The sequence below is a fragment of the Balearica regulorum genome, chromosome 1 (assembly GCF_011004875.1).
Source record: "Balearica regulorum gibbericeps isolate bBalReg1 chromosome 1, bBalReg1.pri, whole genome shotgun sequence".
In the NCBI taxonomy this organism is placed as follows: domain Eukaryota; kingdom Metazoa; phylum Chordata; class Aves; order Gruiformes; family Gruidae; genus Balearica; species Balearica regulorum.
Genome location: NC_046184.1, coordinates 23,070,957 through 23,093,153, shown reverse-complemented (window position 1 = coordinate 23,093,153; position 22,197 = coordinate 23,070,957). Strand labels below are relative to the sequence as shown.

At 45.3% G+C, this 22,197-nt stretch overlaps 1 protein-coding gene across 7 annotated transcripts in view; it reads left to right on the top strand.

Annotated features, from left to right (window-relative positions):
- Positions 1-375: 375 nt before the first annotated feature.
- Positions 376-22,197, top strand: part of PLXNB2 (plexin B2) — a 257,923-nt gene continuing 236,101 nt past the window's right edge. For 3 of the 7 annotated variants that reach the window (XM_075742895.1, XM_075742891.1, XM_075742862.1), the window contains exons 1-2: positions 376-479; positions 9,929-10,058. The gene's annotated coding sequence lies outside the window, so the exon portion shown is untranslated. Of the gene's footprint in view, positions 480-736; positions 878-9,928; positions 10,059-22,197 lie in introns of those variants that run through there. The other 4 variants (XM_075742873.1, XM_075742868.1, XM_075742880.1 and 1 more) reach the window with 4 other exon arrangements.

Genomic DNA, 22,197 nt, shown 5'->3' with positions numbered 1-22,197 from the left:
GAAGGCCCGTGGGGCTGCGCTCCCGGCCGCGGAGCTCCCGCGGGCGGCTGGGGGCTCACCGGCCCCGGTGCTGGAGCAGCCGCCCCCCGCCCGGCCCCGGCTCCCCGGCGGGGCTCGGCACGGCCCCGGCTCGGGAATCCCCGGGAGCGCTCCGCCCCGCGGGCGGCCCCGCTCCGCCACGCCGGCTCTGCCGGGCCGGAGGGCAAAACAAAGAGGAGACGGGGAAGGGAAAAGGGAGAGAAAGTGCAGCTCCTGCCTCCTCCCGGCCCTCCGCCTGGATCTCCTGCATGAGACAGCGCTGCAAGCGGATCCTGACCGAGGGCAGGGGGTGGAGAGAGGAGGAGGACGGAGGGAGGGAGGGAAGGAAGGAGGGAGGGAGGGAAGGAGGGACGAACGGGAGCCTCTCTCCTTCCCTGGGCTGTTTTTTTCAGTTTCCTGTCTCGCATTGTGCTCACAGCGGATATGTGCTGCGCCTACAGGTGTGTCCCCTCCTCGCAGCTTTTCCCTCGCTCCCCGGCGTAGTCTCCGGCTGTCGGGGGGCGGCCGCGGATCGGGACCGTCATGTGATGATTAATTTCTCTCGGGGCGGTTTCTGTCTCCTCTCTCTCTCTCTGCCTTCCCCTCCCTCGCTCCCCGCCGCTCTCCTCCTTCCTCTCGGAGGTGGCCGCAGCTGCTGCCGCCTTCGCGCTGACTCCGGCTGCTGTGGCGGTGGCGGGGCCCGCCGGGAGCATGGGCGGCTACCGGGGGCTGCCGTAGCGCCTCTGCCCAGCCCGCCGCCGCCCGCCCCGGGCTTCCAGGCGCCGCCGCTCCCGCTCGGGCAACTCGGACGGTCCGCGCCCGCGGGGCTTTCGCCCGCCGGCGCCTGCACCTGTTGAAGGTAACGCAGCCCCCAACGCTGCTGCTGCGCGCCTGGGATGGGGGTAGGGGGGAGCGAATTTCGCGGGAAGGTCCCTCCCCCCCCCGTCTTCGCCCTGCTCGGGAAGCGGCTGAATCGCTGGCAGAACAACTTCCCCCCTCCTCGGCTGCGGCTGCCGGGGCGGCCGCGGGGCAGGGCGGCGGGGGCCGGGGCGGACGGAGCTTCCGCCACGCTGCCCGCGCCCCAGATGGTTTTGGTTAAGGGGCTCCCGAGTGGCGGCTCCGGACTTCGAGCGCTTTTCCCAGGCAGCCGCGCAGGGCCGGGGGGAGGCGCGGGGCGGCGGCTCCTCCCGCCCAGCAACCGGGGAGCGCCGGTGCCCTGCGGAGCTCCCTCCGCTCCCCGCCGGCGGAGCGCAGCCCCGCTCGGTTGGGGGCTGGTCGCTCTTCGCGGGAGTTTCGCAGTCCCCGCGGCGTGGCTGGGGTCAGCAGCCCCGGTGTCGCGGCTCGTCCTGGCCCGGCGCCGGCCCCGCGCTCCGTCTTCGCACCGCCGGCTCGGGAGGTCGTTTGGGTTTTCCTGCGAACGCGTTTTGTCTCTTTGCAGAGGGAGATTTAAAGTTTCTTTCCAAACTGTTAATTAGCTGTACTGTACTTCGGTCGCGTTTCGTGCAAGTGAATGAAAGTGCGAGGCTGGAAAGGCTTGTGACTCAAGGTATAGTTATTCGGGAACTGCAGAACACCTCTGCCTTCCTTGTTGAGCTGGGCTGTACCTGTGGCTTGTGACTTTGCCTTCTCCGAGACTGCGTCAGTCTCGGTGACACCCAGACAGTGGGGATCGGTAACAATTTGGGTCCTTTCCGGGTTAATCAGCCACTCGGGTGAACATACAAAGAAGGAAATGTAAGTTTATCGTGTCTCTGAAATCTCATGGAAAATAGTATTGCCTTTGTCGTCCGTGAATTACGGCACGACGGTCCCGTCCCTGTCGCTGAGCCCATCTTCGAATGATAACTTGCTTGTAAGGGGACTTGATGCTTTTGTAACTAACATTGTTACCTTGAATGTGATTATTAGCTTATTGAACACCAGAGGGAACTCTGAATAGGTAATTCATTCGAGGGAGATACATGCTTATTTCACTGTTTATGTTCTCATTACAATGGAATCTAGAAGGAAGCAAAGGTTGGTAAGTAATAGGCTGCTGGTATGTACCTAGGATTGGCTTCAGCTTGCTTTACGGTTCTCTTTTAAGGGCATCAGCCCTGACGCTGGCCTGAAAAATCTCTTTTTATTCCTTTCCAAAGCTTGAAATATATAACTGGCCTTGCAGGACAGGGGTTGTGTACCACGCCGTAAGCAAATCAGCCGGGTGACCCATTCGCTGTGAGCTGGGGAGTGAGATTGCACATGCACGTTGGGCTGGCTCTTAACGCCCGTCTTGCATCTTGGGTTGCAAGACAGATTTGGCACGCTTTGGGACGGGGGCTGCCGCCTGCGATGGAAAAGCCAGAACTGAGCATGCTTCCAGCCAAAACAAAAGGGAGGAAGTCTGCTTGCGAGCCTGGCATGGCTGGTCCTCCTTCCCTCTAGTACTTGTGGTTTCAAATCCTGGTGGGAACCTAGTCTGATTGTACAAGAAATAGAAAATTGTCATTCTTGGAATGTATTACTTAAAGTGATACAGAAAGTAAATGATGGCGATGTTTGGGAAAGGAGTTTGAATGGTGGGTTCTAGTACCAAAAGCTTTTTAAATGATCTAACTGTAAGAAGCTGGTGTTAACCCACCAAAATGTGATGCTGTGTTTTGTAGTAAAATGAGGCCCCAAAACATGCACCTGAAGCCCTGGATGGTTGTGGTAGTCTCTTACAACAATTTTGATAATCAGACTTCTTTGATACTCCTGGGTTGTCAATGACGTGGGAAGGATAGCACAATAAATGCACTTGTGACTCTGACTTATGCTCCAGGAGCTGAAGCATCCAGCTGTTCATCCTGTCCCTTTGCCAGAGGTTACTCTGCCATTCAGCCTTGTTTCCTATTGGACTTTGAATCTGCCAGAGTTTACAGCCTGGCATACGAATAAACTGCGTTTTATGGCTGTTCATGTTGTACGTAATGTTGTGAAGTCCAGTAGCGTGAGCCTCCTGTTCGTCTCTCTGTCCTGGCAGAGGTACAAAGCAAACAGCTGGGTTCAGCTACATCGAGCCGCAGTCGTGAACCAGAGCCCGTAAGCACCTACGTTCTTCTGCAGTGGCAAACGTGGGTCCGGCGCGCTGCCTCGTACTGTGCCTCGGTGGGCAGTGGTAGCGGGGAGGCAGCTCTGCACAAGAAGAGGTTGCGTGACCTTCTCGGTAGGTCGGTCACAGCGCGTGGGGTTCTGGGTTTCAGAAGGATGTAGCAGACCATGCACCCGAACAGCCCTCCTCTTCCTCTCTTCATCCATTCTGGGAATCAGCAAGTGAATGAGGTTTTTATACTTCTTTCTTTTAGCCAAATATTGCTTTGTCCATCTAACTTAAAGACCTGTTATGTAAAATATCCTCACTAAGGGCACAGCCCTCTTCTGCCTGAGTTTTCCTACAGATGTTGTTGGAAGTGGGATAAAGGCTTTAAATAGCTTTACAGAACTGGGAGCTGTTTGCCCTGCATGCAGAAGCACCCTAAGAACAAATTATATTTTGAGGGGAAATCTCTTCATAAATGCCTGTTCAGAACAAAAAAATTCCAGTGACTTGTTGCTAACAGGTTTGGATTCTGGCTTGGTTTTGAGAAAATGGTTTGCACGTTTATTTATTTTTATGAAGATATAATACTAACCACTTGTATTTCTGTAAAGGCTATAATTTGGAACTTTTCATACACTTTTAAATTATTTATTGTATGAAGCACTGAATGAAGATATTTATTACACTAGTGTCACATTCTGAATGTTGAATTACAATTGTAAAATTAAGGTAACAAGCTTAAATTGGGGTTTGCAACTTTAAGCTCTTGCCAGCAAGCAGTTAATGGCAACGTTAACTGCTAGTAAAGTAATTGCTACCGTTCTTTTACTGTCATTTTGTTCTCACTTTCCTCCAGTCAGACTGTTCTGCAGGGATATAATGAATATTCACCAAAATAGCTTGGCATTGTCACTTATGTAATTCCTCATCAAATCCAATGTGTTGATGAGCTAATGTGCACTTGATTAAACGTACTTGATTTATGCAAACAAAAACTGTAGGTCCTTCTTGAAGTAAAGTTAGCACCTGCACAGTTGTTAGTAAAATGAGAGTCTAAATAATTAAGATGGAATTAAGTAAACAAACAACCCCAATGTGGTGTTCCTCCTACTTCTTTACCTTTATCTTTTAGTTCAACTCAGTAGTGGATATTTATTTTGGCTTTTCTTGCAAGTTTTCTCCTGCATGATGGGCAGTTGTGAAGCTCAGCCTCTTCTATTTAAATGGCTACCATTAGAAAAATAATAATAATAAAAAGTCATTATTAGCTATAACAAAGCCAAGGATAACTAGAATTAGTGCAGTACTACTTTAAGAGTTTTGTTTAAATATGAGGCTGGCTTGGACTTGGCATTGGTCTTTCAATCCTTGTTAAAACAAAACCCAATGCAGCCTGAGTAAGTCATTGAGGGGGCGTCTGGTTTTTTTTAAAAAAAACCCCAATATTTGGGTAGTGAGTGGCTTAACCTCCTATGCTTTGCTTGGTCAAAACTCATGTAGATGAAGTGGAAACAAGGAGTTGAAGATAGCCATTTTGTCTAACCATCAGTGGCTTGGTGGTACAAAAAGCTCTCTACCTGTCTACAGAGCTGCCCAGATCTGGCTACAAAAAGAGGCCGTGGAGCCCTTGTCTCTGGAGGTGCCAGAGGATGGATGGAGGAGGGAGAGGGCATGTGCTTGCCCAAGCCCTGGAACGGCAGGGAGACCCGTTCAGGGGACCCTGTGGGGTTAGGACTTATTTTCTGTAGGTAGATAGCAATTTGTTTATCTGTTAAAATCAAGTATTTTTCAGTTTCTGTCCTGCAGTTAAGTCTCTGGTAATACATAACTTTTGGATCTCTCTAAGTGTCCTTCCATCTCAGATGGTGAGGGAAGACAGACTGACTTATTGACGTAATGTCCAAAAGTGGCTGTGCTTAACAAATGTTAGTAACAATAATTTAAAAAAGTCCTGGAGCCAACTTGATGACCAGCCCCTGCTTAATTGCTTAGTCTGAGGCTGCTGTAACATGGGGCAGAGTTTGCCTCCAGGAATGTGTCAGGAGAGCTGTGGCCACCAGCCACGTGCTTGTTTGGATGCTTGATTTCTCTTTGGAATTTGGCTTCTGGGATCCAGCATGGATTGATGATTAGCTCCATGCTGCACTCCCCAGGCTCGGGAGCCTCAGTGCTCGTTGATAAACAGTCCACCTGGCTCTGAGGCACTTCCAGCCTTGTTCCACCTTTGTGGTTAGCTTCTAAGTTTCTGTCTTTCTGGGTTCATTTTCAACATGCCCTCTTCCACCGCCTGCCCTTGGGCAAAAAGCTTTGTGATCCTGGAAACAAGCAAAGTTAGTAGTTTTGATTTATTCAGTCAAAGTGTGTCTTCTTCAAACAGTTAGTTATCTAATTAAAACCTTATTTCTAGTGTTTCAAGTTGTTCAAAAGCCACCTCAGTCCTACAACAAACCAGGAAGCTGTGGAGAAGCTTTACCCCTAAGCTGTCCTTCTCCTACTTCTGTGCTGGACCTGCATAGGTAGACCTGTTGGGACCATTCTGCCAGATTAAGTACATAGGAACTGCCCATGACCAACGTGACTTTAAATAAAAATCCATGGGATTTTTAGCACTTCAACTGAATTGTTACAGAACTTACCTTTTTAGAACAAGATGCGTTCATGCTTATTGCTGAATAGACCTGGCTAGCATATTTCTAGTAAAGCTGGATTAGCTCTACATGTCGATTTGGATTGAAGGAAGCTCTCATAAACCTGACACTAATCTTCCTGTGTCTAGAGGGATCATTAGGGTGATAGTTGGGTCTCTTGAAGAAGTGATGCAGAAATCAAGATTTCTCACATTTCAAGCTTAATATTCTGTCTATACTAATTGACTGTGTTTAAATATGTATAAATTTCAGGAGTGAACTCCTCACATCTTTTTCCCTAGGGCTCTTATTTATCTTCTAGATAGTTTGAGAAGAGATAGTACCTATGGCAGGGGGGTTGGAACTAGGTGATCTTTAAGGTCCCTTCCAACCCAAACTATTCTATGATTCTATGGTTCTCTGATTCTCTTGCTGACAGATGTAAGAGCTGTATGTAAAGAAGATCTAGTTCTTACATTCCTAGTTGCATCGCTATTTAGAATTTGTGAAGGACCAGTTCTGTAACCAGTGTTTGCCCAGTGGGAAAATAGTGATTATTCAAATGTATTCAGCCACAGGAAGAAAGTAAAGGGCAGAAAAAAAAACCCACATTGATTTGGTAAAAAGGGTGCAACTGAAATACAAGGTGAGGTCTCCCATCCTGAATCAGAAGGACAATTTATTAATCTTTTGCTTGGACTTAGCCTAGGCATACATGGCAAATAAAAGCTTCTTTCGTGAAGACACATAGCACTTGGAATGGTTAATAGTAGTAGGCTATGGTTTTCTTCAGCTTGTAATAGTCCTTTCCCTTTAATGGATCAGGTTATGCTCTTTGCAATTGGAAGTCCAAAATATGCAGCTTCTCTCTTAAATAGTTCAGAAGACCAATTATTTGTCCTTCCTTAGTATGTCGCAACATGTGAGTTCAATTTACGAGCTATGTTAATTTACTCAGTATGAGACAAATTGGTAGAAACGTTGGGCCTATTGAATTGTAAGGCAATGAAAGCAAGAGCTTAGCCTCTTCTATTTCCAGACTTGTGGGATTAGTAAGTATTTAAAAAGAAAAAGCTTTAAAAAGTTTTTCTGCGCAGTTTTAATTCACATCATTGGCAACTGGACCTTTTTCCCTCATGAACTAACAGCCCACGTGTGGTGGGTTGACCCTGGCTGGGGGCCAGGCACCCACCAGAGCCGCTCTGTCACTGCCCTCCTTCACTAGGCAGGGGAGAAAAGGTATAACGAAAGGCTTGTGGGTCAAGATAAGGACAGGGAGAGATCACTCACTAATTATCGTCACAGGCAAAACAGACTGAAGTTAGAAAATTAATCTAATTTATTACCAAGCAAAACAGAGTAGAGGAATGAGAAATAAAATCAAAATCTTAAAACACCTCCCCCCACCCCTCCCATCTTCCCAGGCTCAACTTCACTCCCAGCTTCAACCTCCTCCCCCCCCAGCGGCACAGGGGGACGGGGAATGGGGGTTACGGTCAGTTCATCACACGTTTCTGCCGCTTCTTCATCCTCAGGGGGAGGACTCCTCTCATCGTTCCCCCGCTCCAGCATGGGGTCCCTCTCACGGGAGACAGTCCTTCATGAACTTCTCTAACATGAGTCCTTCCCATGGGCTGCAGTCCTTCACGAACTGCTCCAGCGTGGTCTCTCCCATGGGGTGCAGACCTTCAGGAACAGACTGCTCCAGCGTGGGGTCCCCCACAGGGTCACAAGTCCTGCCAGCAAACCTGCTCTGGCGTGGGATCCTCTCTCCACAGGTCCACAGGTCCTGCCAGGAGCTTGCTTCAGTGTGGGCTTCCCACGGGGTCACAGCCTCTTTCAGGTGCCTCCACCTGCTCCGGCGTGGGGTCCTCCACGGGCTGCAGGTGGAATCTCTACACCCCCTCATCCTCCCTCCATGGGCTGCAGGGGCACAGCCTGCTTCACCATGGTCTTCACCACGGGCTGCAGGGGGATCTCTGCTCCGGCGCCTGGAGCACCTCCTGCCCCTCCTTCTGCACTGACCTTGGTGTCTGCAGAGTTTCTTACATCTTCTAACTCCTCTCTCTGGCTGCAAAAGCTCTCTCCAACTTGTATTTTCTGTTTCTTAAATATGTTATCACAGAGGTGCTGATGGGCTTGGCCTTGGCCAGCGGCGGGTCCGTCTTGGAGCCGGCTGGCATTGGCTCTATCAGACACAGGGGAAGCTTCTAGCAGCTTCTCACAGAAGCCACCCCTGTAGCCCTCCCTGCTACCAAAACCTTGCCACGCAAACCCAACACACCATGGAAACTAGTTGGGATCGCGATGCATGCACATCACCCTTATGGGTATAAGTTACAAACCTGGAAAAGCAACTGAGACAGCTGACTTCTGGGATATTTATTTTTCCTCCCAAACATGCTAAATGGAGGTGGTTTTGTCTGAAGGCTTTTACTGAGGCGAAAAGTGTCTTTGTGAGTACTTTGAACAAGTTTTTCAAGAGTCAATAACTCTACAACCATAAAGCTGGCTCATTGACTGGGAATACATATCTGCCATGTGCTCCAGGTGTTGTCTCCTTCTGCCCACCCAGGTTGTTGAGATGAAAAACCAAAAGACTTCACTTACCTTGGCGATCCCATAGCACTAAATGGTGGTATGAGTTTAGTTATTAGTACATTGGATAAAAATCCAGAGGGGTGACGTGTGTTTATTAACAAATGACCTCTTCATTTGACATTTAACTGGGGGAAGATCTGCAAGCATTTCACAGTCCATTGTGCATTTAATTCAATGTTCAGTAGCATTAGTGGAAATGCAGGGCAATGCCTTTTTGGGCTTGTTTTGTTTTGTTTTTTGTTTTGGTTGGGGGTTGTGTTTTGGTTTTTTTGAGACAGAGAGAGTTTAGGGTCAGAGGAGCCATCAAGCCCTGCAGTTGTTTGACCATTTCACTTGGCTGTTGCTCATGGGCTGAACAAATCCTTGGGCTAAAGCATATCTTATCCTGAAAATACTGAGAAAAAGAGAATCTGTCTTTAAGAATGTTGTTCCTGTTCATCTCTCCCTGTTCAGATTTATATCTCATTTCTAACAGGAGTCTTCTATGCTTTTGATGTGCATCTGATGGTCCCTTTTAAGTCTTCTTGTGGCTGTATTAAAGTGTTTTTTATTGTTTATTTTTTTCCTTAAAGATGATCGAGTAAGCTGTCAGTTGTCTATGTGGCTTATCAGAAGGACTGAATCTTTAAATCTGATTATACATAATGCTTTTTCCCCCCCGCTGGATGCTAATTGTTTTTGCGACTCTGCTCTGTGAGTTCTCTAATTTTCAACATCTTTTTCTGAGCATCAACCATGGGACTGGGCACAGTATTTCAGTGTCACTCATTGCCATTGCATACCCCATCCCACCCCATTCAGTTTTTTCCATTTACTCTCATATCTTTATGTTCATGAACAACATGAGCCCTTTTAATAACAGTAGAAGCTCCAAGCGTGGGAGCTCCGAGCATTAGTTGCATGGCTGTGCTGACCTCCACATCCCTTTTGGTTTCCTTGCTTGGTAAGATCATGGTCCTCTGATTTGCAAACCTTACCTGCATCCCTTGTTACTGAGTGCATGTATCTGCTTTCAGGTATCTTAAGACTGTGTTGGTCGAAATGAGCCCAACTTGACAAGTAATTGAGATAACTCTGTGTGATTTCCTTTCTATTTTTATTTATCATGCTACTAAACCATATCCTCTATTAATTTTACCACCAAGGACATACTTCCAGGTAGCTAATAAAACAGGGAGGTAATACAGAGCATATTTCCTGTCATTGTGAACTGCAAAAGCAGCATTGCAACTGCATGGTGATGTTACCAAGTAATGGCAACTTTTTTGAGATCTTTCAGTTCACTAATTTTTAATCTATTTGGCCTGTATGTTTTGATATCCTGTTTTTAAAATACTGTGGATTTGATGTTCATTGGCTCTTAGGACACATCTTTAAGTCTTCAATTGCTGTATACAGTGCAAAGTCAATAGATTTCACCTTCTTTACTCTTCCCCCTTTTGCATTCATGCAGATGAAAATGAGGAATTTTCTGCAATGTCTTGAGATGCCAGCTCCAAAATGATTTCTTGCTTAGGATACCCATAAACCCACTGAGCAAGTTATTTCTCTTTGATTGTGCATGTTGCCCAATCCCTTGTCTTATGTCTTCTCTGAAGCATCTTTTCTGCGTCCCTCCCAGCAGGAACAAGTACATGTCAAAGGGCACTTCATCCTGGAAGCTATTTGCACATAAGCCTGTGCCCCAAGAAGTCCCTTTCACTAGCGGCTGTCGTGCTGCTCAGATGGGCTAAGAACTCATTTGGACTGAGGTGGGTTTTTTTAACCTCTCTTTCTTCTTCCAAAGCGACGTGTTGCTTGCTTGAGGAGGAGGAGGTCCTCTTGTAGAGCACTGGAGTGCCGTTGGCTTGGTGCATCAAGACAGGAGATGGCCGTGTGAGGTTTATGTGCTTTGCATTTAGGTTGAAATATTACGGCCTGAAATCTAGTACAACAATCTGGCATGAAAATGTATTTACTTTGTAATTGTCCTGGATGCTGTCTGATTTAATAGTGATTTTTATGTGTATTTTTATACCTCCTGGACCTGTAGTGTAAAATGACATTAAGCAACTTGTGCATGTGAATCATCTCCAAGGTAACTTAGTTATCAAAACATAGTATCTCATTTGCTCAGAGTAACACTTTCCACTTCTCTAATTGCACTTTTGCAATCTGTGTTGCATATACAGCCGCTGTTCAAATTATTGTGTACAGGTGTACTTGGTAAGGACTTTCCAATTTACTTTTCCCAGTTGTAACAATTAGTTATTATCTTTTCATTTTGATCCCGAGGCCTGTAAAATAAGTGAATAAATGTAAACAGCATCCTTGAAACTAAACCCTTCATGGTATTTACTCTTACTGATAATTTGAAGAGGCAGCCCGTGTTTTCTGTTGTCTGTGGCATAATTAATCTACTTCAATTATACTTGAACGGGAACTCTGATATCAGAAGGGAGTTTAGCAGCCTTGGAAGTGAGGAGCTTTGGAATGAGGCAGCACTGAAGAGTTCCTGTACATTATTACTCAGCTTGTTGAGAAAAGAAGGAACTGGTAAATTTGTGGCCAGAAGTGGCTACGTACTTTCTTCCTTTCCCTCCCTCTCACGGACTTCTCTGTTTTGCTCCCACCTTGTGTACAGTAACTTGGCAAGGCCAGGTTGGTTGCTGCTGTCTCTGTCCCAAACTGAGATGCTCCTACACCGTGCTCATAGTTCAGTAGCGTCAGTCAGATGAAACAGGTGTATCTGCTGGAATACAAGATGAATTCTGGGTTGCTTTGTCTGTAGGTTTCGTGTCCAGAGTGCCATCTGTGTGACCCACTGTATGCAGTGGGGTCCTGTAGATTTCTTGACTGGGGACTCCATGCATTCTGGTTTTAGTTCTGCCTTTAGCAAGTAATTTAATTTCTCTCTCAAATTTTTTTCATTGCTTCTTTTTGGGGGGAATTTTGGGGAATCTGGAGATGAAGAATACAATTTAATGGTATTTTTGTCACATATAAGTAGGGCAAGTGGATGCTGCAGCATTCCTTCTTGACCAGGAGGGATGGGAACCTGCTAACTATTAGCTATCCCATGTTTTGCTATACAAAAGCAAACCTGCATCTCCAGATTTCCTGGCTTGAGCAAAGCCTTCTACAGAGCACTTTCACCATCAGGCTCTCTATACCCACAAGATGACTTGGCACCAAGTGGGAGCATTTCTGTTCCAAGTGGGTTAGCAGAATGCACAGACCATCATTCAATGATATACGAAGTATTTGGTGGCAGCTCTGCTGTAAATAGTTCCTGCCATCACTGGCCAGGAGCTGCTTGGTTGTGCTACCATCACTGTTTTATGGAGCTCTCCTGGACAGGAGAGGTGGTCTGGCATTATACTATAGTATATGTAGTTGTTATATGGCCTTGAAAAAAAATATTTAAAAGTTTAACTGCATCTCTGATGTGTTTCACAGCACGGGCCTGTAAACACATGTGCTTTTGCAGTGTTGGATTGAGAAGCTGCAATGGGGAAAAAAAAAAAAGGATTCAAGACCCAGTTAAACTAATTTTGTTGCCAAATTCTTTGTGTTATCAAGCCCCACCCGTATCTGTAGCTCTCTTTCCTGCCGCCTGGGTGGCCCTATTAGTCAGGGGAGAGGAGGCTTTTGCGAACAAAGTTAGGGTGTTGGGCTTGTGCTGTCAATAGCAGCCATGCCACTGCGTAGCTGGCAATAATATGAGGTGGCTTTAAACTGAATACAGCCAGTTTGCACAGAACCGGCTAGTGCCTTTATTCTTTATGGATGCTCTTAATATTGTGTCCATATGCACTTCGTGGGGGAGCTTTCTCGGTACCCGTTGGTTTTCTTTCTCAGCTAACGACCTCCCGTGAACTGCTAGCATAGTCCGTAGTGTTCACCATGCACATAATCATTTCCTTTTCCCTCTTACCTCATTTTGGAAGACTTTGCTCTTGAATCTTGTAAATGGGGTGATAATTTCAAAGCAAACAGCTTGCAGTCCTTTCTTGCCAACTTTTGCCCACAAGGTATGCAAAGTAAACAGAGCAGTTAGGAAATTAGTTATGTACCTTCCCTCGTAGTGCAAGGCACTCCAGGATGGTTCATAGCTCTTTTTTAAGTAATGAGTAAAGGGAGAGGATGAGATTGGTACACCCAAGTTGCATTTTAATGTATGGTGCCATTGCACAGATCATTCGTATTCTTAAGAAGCTTTAGAAAAGCCTTGTAAGATGTGAGGCTTTAAAAAATGTCCACTATTTGTGTATTGAACATAAAGGTGTTTTATTGCTTGCAGCAGAGAAAGAAAATCAAAATATCAAGGATGGGGTCAAAGAAGTATAGGTAATTTTCTTCACATATGAAAAATAACTTTGAAGCAGACTTTACCTAAACATGATGTTTCTTACCTCAATTAGGCTCTTGGAAGAAGCTCAGAAGGATTTCCAGGAAACTGTGGGTCTGGATGCTGGAATGGCAGGCACACAGCAGTCGCAGGGTACAATGCCTGTGCTAGGGTATGCAGATGCCATCACGGTGTGTTCAAGGAGACAAGGCAACTAGTAAAAAATGTGACTTTAAAAAGTTGACAAAGAAATGGTTAACACTTAATATATTTAGCTCCAGCCTAGATATTGAACAGCCTTTGCCCATTGAGCAATAGGAAAATTTGTTAAATGTGAAAACTAGACCTAAGATTATCGACCCTGAGGCTCAGCTACAAGGGGGTGGCGTAGCTCTAAGGAGGCATAATCATTATGTGCTCTCCTCCAAATGTGAGAGGGCAGGTCCCGAGTGTACGAGGCTTGCAGGAATTCAAATCAACAGTCGAGTTATAATCTAATGAGGCCATGAGCACAAACACAACTTGCATTTAAGCTCACGCGTGTGGCAACACGCACAGAAAGCTGGAGCTCCCCTGTCCCAAAAGAAGACCCTTCATTAGCAATTTTACTCCCTTGGCATGCCTCAAAGGACAGTGTCGTAATAACCCATAGTGGTTCTCCTTCACACATTTCTAGCCACTTCATAAAAGCAGTTATATGCATGGAGTGCTCTCTACTCCTTTTCAGAGATAGGATCTTTGTTATTAAAAAATAAATAAATTATATATTATATATATATAAAATTATATGTATTATACATAGTTTGTATATTTTATAGTTAAAATTGAAGTGGTTTTAAAGGAAAGTATGCTCAGTCGTGTGAAAACTTTCCCTTCATGTTTCCTAAGTGAAGGTTTTGAAATTTCTTGAAGATAGGGGCTTTGTTAATAGAAATTCCCTGAGTACTATAAACGTTAATTCAAAACACCTGAAAAAATGTAACATACCTATCTTCTGGAATATTTCATTTGTGCCTGTGTCAAATGCAGAGCAGTGAACTCAGCTGCAAGGGGCTAGTTTGCGGTACTTATAGTCCCTAGAATGCATGAGTTGATATATTTTTTTTTTAACACAGATTTAATGCTAAGGTCTGTTTACCTGAAGGGAGAGGAAATATTACAATTTGAGTAAATCTTTTTTTAGTCTTATAAATCTATATTAGCCACAAGGTAATGATGATGTGTTCCTGAAATAATTTCCTTTTAAATAATTGTGCTTCAATAAAGCATGAGGTCCAACATCCCAAACCGCACAATACCTTTTTTGCTTTTTACTTCAAATAAACCTCACCTCAGTCAACATATATATTTTTTTTCCTGAATGAAATTGTGAATATCCTCTTTACAAACCTGAGAGAGATTAGGAGTTGAGGTAGCCTTCTGCTTAGCCTAGCCCCCATGAAGCAGACCATGCTTTATAAGATTTGATTCAGCATCTGCTTTTTACCTGTGAATCCTTAATGAGGTTAAAGCCATCCAGGTAAATATAATTACAAATCTGATGCCGATCGTACCAAAGCCAGGAGATCAGCAGCCCAGAAGCTTTGTGGCTGAACTGCAAATCATCAGCCTAACCTTTCCTTCAGCACATACCCGTTCCCATTCTCTGCCCATCTTCTGGGGAGGAAAAGGCAGCAGTAGTCAGTGGGACAAACTGTACCTTCCTGGCTTACCTTGTGCGAAGATCAGCAAAGTAGGTTGGGTTCCAGATTTTTATTTATTTTTTGTCCTCAGAGTTACTGTTTGAATGGCTTTCCTCTTGCTCTGTGGTCAGACAGAAGGCAACAGCCTATCTACTCTGTCACAGTTACAATAGTCCTTTTTCATACTCTAAAGATGATTCTTTTTTTTTTTTTAATTCAGACTACATATGTTAAGTTTAGTGGGGACAGTATGTTTATTCTTCATTCTTTCATCTGGAGAAACCTGCCAGCAGATTGTGGAATGTTGGGAAGGTTGGCTAATGGGAGCAATCCTTGCAGCCACTTTGTGTTGTTTCGCTGTTTGAAGCAAGAGATAAAAAAACCTAGGTGACATCTAAGTTGGGTTTATCTCTTTGGTATGACGAGGCTGCACACATGAAAGTTTTGAGAATGCTGTAATATTTTTCCTGTTTCTAATTTTAGCTATAAATATCTATGGCCTACTTAAATAAGATGGACCCATATACCTCAAACTAAATAGCTGATTACAAGAAAATCAGATTGTTTTCCTCAAGTGAGCAGTTGTGCAAACTCAAAACATTCAGAAAAGATGAATTAACTGAAGGTTAATTCAAGCCACCTGTGGGCAGGGGGTATTCTTGAGAGAGAATTTCACTTTCTTTTTTGGATTAGAAAGAAAGGGGGTTGATCCCCTGCAAAGATGGAAGAAGTATGATGCTGCCTCATCCTCCCACTTGGGAGTTGTTCTTCATCGTTGGATCTTTTTTCAGGAGAGGAGGTGGCTACCATTTTACTGGAGAGCAAAGTGAAGGACGGGGCTGTACTTAATTGCCCAGGATCAGAACTGTGGATTTATTTCCCAGGCCTGGCAAATCCAGGAGTAGAAATCATGTGTCCAAAGGCTTTTGTGCTCAGAAACCCTCAAGGGTCTCCTCCTGGCTGAAGAATGACCCTCAGGTGGTGGTTTGGACCTATATTGTACGTAAACTGTGTAACTTCAGCTAACGAAAACAGACTAGGGTTATACTGAGTGTGTATTTACGCAAGAAAATTAAATTGTGAATCTGTACAAGTGGGTCCAATTAAAATAAGGTATCACCACATCAGTCACGAGCAGAGGCATGCGAAGGAAATCCTTCACCGGCGTTCCTCGGCAGTGCTGCAATTGCCTCGCTGTTCCTGGAGTGCAAAATCATTTCTCCCTCCTAAAGAGCATCCAAATGCTTTTAATATTGACCGGGAGATTAAAAAAAGCCACAACAACTAAGTGTACAGCTTGGATCCTATTACCGTATTGAACAGCTATTAATATGGCTGCTGTGGGAAATGTAGTAGGAAAGGAAGCGTAGCTGCCTATAGCTGCAAACTTAAGAGCTTCTAAAGTTTTGAAACGTTCCTGCTGCTTCCTCCCACGTCAATACTACCTGCCATCCTCTATTTGTATTTTGTACGTTGACTTGGGACAAGATCTGATTTGATGCTACAACACAGCTTGAGGAACCGGCTGATATTAATACAGAATATTAATATCTGATCTTGTTTCATTAGTATCAGTTTCAGGCATGCATTCTGGCGGGGGTTAATATTAAGCTGTTTTTAACCACCACAGTATTGTCCAGATTCCTAGACTGAATGCACCAGCTGGCTTGCACTCAATTTTAAGGTGCACGAGACAAGAAACAGGCTTCCTCACAGAAAGGGAATGTGGCAGTGAAAGCCCTGGAAGCACGGGGAGATTTTAGGCGCTGGGCGAGATGTCTTCCTTTCGCAGAGAGGTCTGGCAGAGGTGAGGCAGGAGACCTGAGGGATGGCTGGTCTTGGCTGTGCTCGCTCCTTGGTTTCTGACGTTGCTGCTCACCTCGGGTTCCTTGTCCAGATCCCACCTCAGCTCTCTGTTCGCTCGTGTTTGTCTGTCTCTCACTGGAAGTTGCAAGGTTTCAGCCAGGCTGTGTTTCTGTGCTGGCTTGTGGCCATACGCCCCTTCCCCACACCCACCTGAACCAGAAGTGGTTGTGTGGCCGCTTGCTGGAAGTTGGAGCAGACGTTGCAATGGCCTGGTCTCCTGCGAGACCACCAAATGAGGTCATTAGACATTAGATTAATTGTTTATTATTTCTTAATTTTTCTTATTTTTTTAATTTTTTTTTTTACAATTCAGATATGCAGCCTTGGAAGAAGTGAATGAACCATATCCTTCTCTCTTTCTCCCCTCTTTCCACCACATAAAATGCCATAATTAGGTAGCAGCTATAGTGTTTTACAAATGCCTCTATGCATGAAATTAGTGTGCTTCCAAAAAAAGCCCTAAACCCGAAAGACTCTGCAATGTTTGTTACAGTAAGTTAGGCCTGTGACATTCTATCCTCTGAGAAATATTCCTGCGTAGGATCTAGTTATCCAGTTCATCAACATGCATAATTTCTTCCACTACTCCTAGCTTTGAGTTGAGATTCGATTTTTTGAAGATGTCTGCAGAAGAGTTTTATGTATTGAGCCATACAAAAAGAAAAGGTTAAAAATTGTTGTTGCAGCAGCCATGGAAAGCTCTGGCATAAACGCTCACCGCTTTAAAATATGAAAAAATGGTGTCTTTTAAATATCAAAGGGATTAGTATTAATCCAGCACTTGTGATTTTCTTAAATCATGTTATTTGCATAATAATACTCACCACCTGCTATATCTTCAAAGCGCTTTTCAGACATTAACTAATTGATCTTTGTAACACCCCTGTGATGTAAAGACCTGTTATTATCCCCACTCTGCAGATGTGGAAACCAAGACCCAGAGTAGTTGAAGGAACTTGTTGGGCGCAGGGCTGAGATGGTGGCATCGCGGGCGCCGGGTCCCTATTGTCCTGTCCTCTGGGAGTTCCCGCTCGCAGCACTTCCAGGGGCAGCCGCGCTTTCTCCTTGCCTGCCTTTATTTAAGAACAAAAAAAGACACCGAATTATTTCTTTGTGTCTTTGGAGGGATATTGTTGGGGGATGTTTATTTGTTTTGATTTTGAGGGGTTTTTTGCTAAGTGATTTTGCTCTGTTTTTTTAGTAGCTCTATAGTCAAAGACACGTAAGACAGAAAAGCTTCTTACAGCTCCTTATTGTCTGTGTGCACCACAGCGATACTACTTGAGAGCTTTTAAGCACATTTTGCTTTGTTCAGGACTCAGTATGGTCTCGCTGTTAGGACCCTTTTGGTCATATTTGCCCTTTCTTGTTAGAATAAGAAAGTACTAAAATGTGAAGTGACAGGGTGAGTTGCCTGTCGTTACAAGATTTCGATACCCGTTCCCATCCCGCGCTGGCAGTGAGCGGCAGCGCCCAGCTGGCTGCCAGAAGAGCAGCGAGGGATGTCTGCGGCGAGGGATGCTCGGGCAGTGGGAGGTTGGGGTGGTGCTGCCGCCGGGCCGGCAGCTTGTTTCCCTCCTTGTGGGACGTCTGCCTCCCGGTTTTCCTTCACCGTGTGTCTGGGGAAGCCACGGGCACACGTTGTCCCAGCCCTCAGTTTTGCGGGTGACATGTGGACCTCCGCTGCCTTCAGACCAGAGCTTGGTAAAACACCGGGTGGGCCTTGATAAGTGTCGTGTACCTGGAGCAAAAATAGGGCAAAAACAGAGGACAGGCAAGTGTCACGCACCTAAGTCAAAGAATAGATATTAAAAACTCTTTCATGGGAAATAATCTGAGGGGGAATTTAAAATGGGGTATTAAAAAAAATATTGCAGTCCCTTTAATCTGGCAGTGTCACTTTAATACTTAGTGTGAGGGCTTAATTTTAAAGTGTATGGATTTGTTCTCACAGATGTTTCAGCAATGTTATCTGCAAGCAAGAAAATAAATCTTGGTGGAAGAGCACTCGGAGCCCATCAGCGCAGGCTCAGACTAAACTGTAGGAAAAGCCCCTGTCACGCCAGATTTCGGGAGATGATTTCGGATAGCATGTGGTTTCCCAAGTGCGGTGCCTGGACCCCCACAAGGGCTGCAGATTGTGTCAACAAGTTAGGGACGTGGTTACATGTATTGGCTTTAGTTATTTGGCTAAGCAGGGGGCTGGGGGAGGCAAGAAGGAGAAGCACAAGTCACTCTGAATTCCTTTGTACTCTGGCCGGGACAGATGGGCTGTAATCTCTCTTCATGGTACAAATTACAGTGTTTCCAGACCCTCAGATGCTTGTGGGCTGTTGGCTTCTTTTCACCCCCTTGAACATGATTTCCATACAGCCTGTGTTGGCCCCAGGGCACAAACAGATCCAGCTTCAGGTGAGAGCGTTGCTTGTCCCATGAGATGCTCTCTCCATGTTTTATGGCATTTTCAGGTGAAAGGGATGAAACCAAAGAGTTCCCATGTGAAACGCTGCTTGGAGGGGGAAGGGCAGCTCGGGAGAGGGAGGAGAGAGGGCAAAGCCCTGGTCGTGCTCCAGATGATGCTTGGTGGTCAGGGAAGCACTCCAGTGCTGATTAATCTGCTAATGATGTATTTGAAGATGGAGAAGTGGAATAAAGGGTAGATCACTTAGCAAGAGCCGGGGTTGGAAGCGTGGGGCAGGACATGGGGGTGATATGAGCCAGTCAGGGTTTGGGGGTTGAACTTGGCTTGTGGGAGGCATCGTGCCAGCCCACTGTGCTCCACTGGCAGGGACGCGTGTGGCGCCTGGGACAAGGGTTTGGCTGTGGGGTCCCCAGTGCTCCCAGCAGCCACGGCCGTGCCTCTCTGCCTCCTTCGCCGCCAGGGCACGGGGCAGGCCTCACGCTGGTGGGAGCCGGCTGCTCCGAGGGTCTCGGGGAAGTTCCATGCTCATAACCACATCAGATTATTTTTTGTGTGTGACTGAGGGCCACACAACAGTTTGGGCAGTCACCTCAGTTGCAACTTTTATGCTTGGGGAGTGCCTGGGGGAAGAAATGACAGCAGCTGACTGCAGTGCTGCTGGGGCTGGTGGTGAAGCGGAGGTTGAGCGTCTCTTTATCACGCTCAGCAAATGCTGTCTGGCCTCTGAAGGGACCAGAGCGAGTGGGAACTTGTAACCCATCTTTCCCGCTTTTGCTGCTGAGAGTAAACATGGATCGTCAGATCGTGTCAAACTTACAACGTGGACAGTGATGACTTCCAAAACGTCAAATGGGTGCATGCCCTCTCTCTCCTGAATTTTTTTTCTTTTTGATCTGATACTACTGAAGTGTGAAGTTTCTCTGTACCACGGATGGTAGATGTACTGAAAGGAGTCTGTAGAAGACTTATTTTAACATACTACTTGTAATCAGGGCAAAAAGCTTTTAAACCCAAATCCATAATGTTTCTGCCCCTCTCTCCCTTAAATTAACCCAAAGAATAAAAATATTTTTGCCACTTAAACTTATGTTTGAGATTTGGGATTAATTTTTTAACCTTGATGTTTGTGAAGGATGTGGGGCTGTCTGCAGCGGTGAATGACATCATACATATGTCCAGCTGAAGCTTCTCCATAGCATCCCATCAGGGGGCCTCACTTCTGGACAGCAGACAACATCAGATGCAATTTATTCTTGGCCTTTGGATCAGCCAGTGCAAATGTGGGGTTTTTTTTTTTTTTTTTCCTTACTGTGGATACATAGTTACAGGGCTGAGATGATAGCTTTCCAGACAACCTGGGCACCTATCAAATAATGATTACTTTTGATCTTTCTGCTGGGCTGTACCCAACTATCAACCCATGGGAGAGGTCTCAGCAAACCCAGTTTATTTAAAAGAACGTGCAAAATAATGGAAAACAGGTTTGGGGAGGGGTCTGAAGAGGCCACGTAGAGAGTCCATCCTCTGTCGTAAGGCAGGATCAGCTGTGGTTAAGCCGTTTGTTACGGATGCCTGTTGAACGTCTTCTCCAGACCTCTGACAGGGAAGACTTTGTAGCTGTCTATTCCTCTGCTCAACTATTATTTACTGTGAAGTTTTTCCTGATGTTTATCCTACAACTCCTGCATGCTGTTTAGGTCTCTTGTCTTTAATAGACACGGCAAATAGTTCATTGCCTTCCTCTGTGAATAATTCCTGTCCATTTGTGTACTCAATAAAAGTTAAAATCACTTGCCAATAATTCTTGGGCCCTTGAAACGGCGAGAAAACAAGCTTTTACACTGTTTAAAGTTCTCTTCAGAAATAACACTGCTTTGGCAATTTATACAGCCTTGAACTTGTTTGTGAGCTGCCTCTATAGACTCTGTAACTGGCTAGGTTTGTTTAGTAAACTTTTCAAAACCTCTCACCTTTTAAAAACCAATTGTTTCCAGACTGGGGTTATAAATGGTGTTCTGTGCCTCTTACTTGTTTAATTTTGCTGTGAACAAAAATGCTAGTGTCTTCATTCAAGGGCCTGCCTTGCTTTGTACCGGCTGATTTACAATACAATGTGTAAATGTAGTAGCAGCCTGGAACAAAGGCGAGCCTGTTTATCCAAACAAATTTGAGGGTGAGGGTGAAGAGGTAAATTGCAGCCTGTTCACTGAACTGCAGCTTGAAAGCAGAACGAAACAACCACGTGGGGAAACGTGATGGGCAAAATGATCCTCCGGGGTTTTCGGCCCAGCGTCCTTGTAATTTTAGGGTAGCGCTGACCCAAGCAGCCGAGGCGAGCTGTCGGGGCACCCAGGTGCTTCCCGGCCCTTTTGGAGGAGCTTTGCTGGCAATTAAAGATTTTTTTTTTTAGCCAATGTTTGTGCTCCGCTTGGAGCGGCTGTTCTCCTGTAGGCAGTTGTGCAGAGTCCAATGTAACCTCTTGGCAGGTCTCACCGCAGTCGCCGCAGTTCCCCAGTCTGCGGCGTTTTAGCCAATTGCTTCTACTTGTCCTGAACTAAAGCCAGCAAACACATTTCTCGGATTTAAGTATTCTGGGTATTTTAGCCTTATTGTTAAGCTTGTGTATTTCAGCTATAACAGCTAAGTCTATTAGCAAAGAGATTAAATTGTGTAGAAGTTATATTGCCTTGTCCAGACATGAAAAATAAATTGTTAGAAATGGGCTTCCGTCCAAAGTGCGATCACTCCTGGAAAATAAATTGGACAAAAGTACTCACTGCGGTGCTTTGCTAAAAGGCCTGTGCCTTGCACGCTTGCTTTTCACGCTTCCTATAGATGAATCCACTACCTAATTACAAAAAACGTTACGGAGAATCGCCTATTGAAACTTGTATTGATAGCGAGTGCTTCCTAATGTTGGCTGCGATGAGGGTCCAGATTGCTGAAAATCTACCTTTTTTTTTTCCTGCCTCTGCTACTACGTAACAACTTGAAATGGTGATTTGTAGAGGAAGGTTGGTTTGCAGCTGGGATGTGATAAGGTGAACTCTTCTTTTATGCAGCTCATCAGCTTCTTGGCTCAGTCGCATCCTGCGTGCTGTGTAGTATTTACTGTCGTATCAAGCAACATGAAGTTTCATCTGTCCTTTGTTTTCCTGCCCATTAAGTACAAAATTCATTTCAGTTTTGCAGAGCTTTCTTCTAAACTTTCCTGAGTTATAAATTATGCCTTTTCTAAAATCTTCAGCCTTGCCTGTGGGAAGAACACTTTAATTTGGTTTAACAGTAGATGAGTAATCTAGCTACACATAGTGATTTTTTAGTTCAGCTGCAGTCAGCTTCTTACTCCAACTGTTCCACTAAAATTTCAAAGGCAGCAATCAATTCCCAGCCAGCCTTGTTTTTCCTTCTCTTGATTTTTCTTGTTGTCTTTCTTGTGTCTATGGCACTGAAGAGAGCACTATCTTATAAAGCATGTGTGCTGTATTTCTGATAATGGTTTTCAACACAATTTTGTTAAGTTGGGGGGCTGACCTGGTTCTGCTCCATTTGGTCTTCACCTAGAATTTTATCACAGAGACTAAAGTATT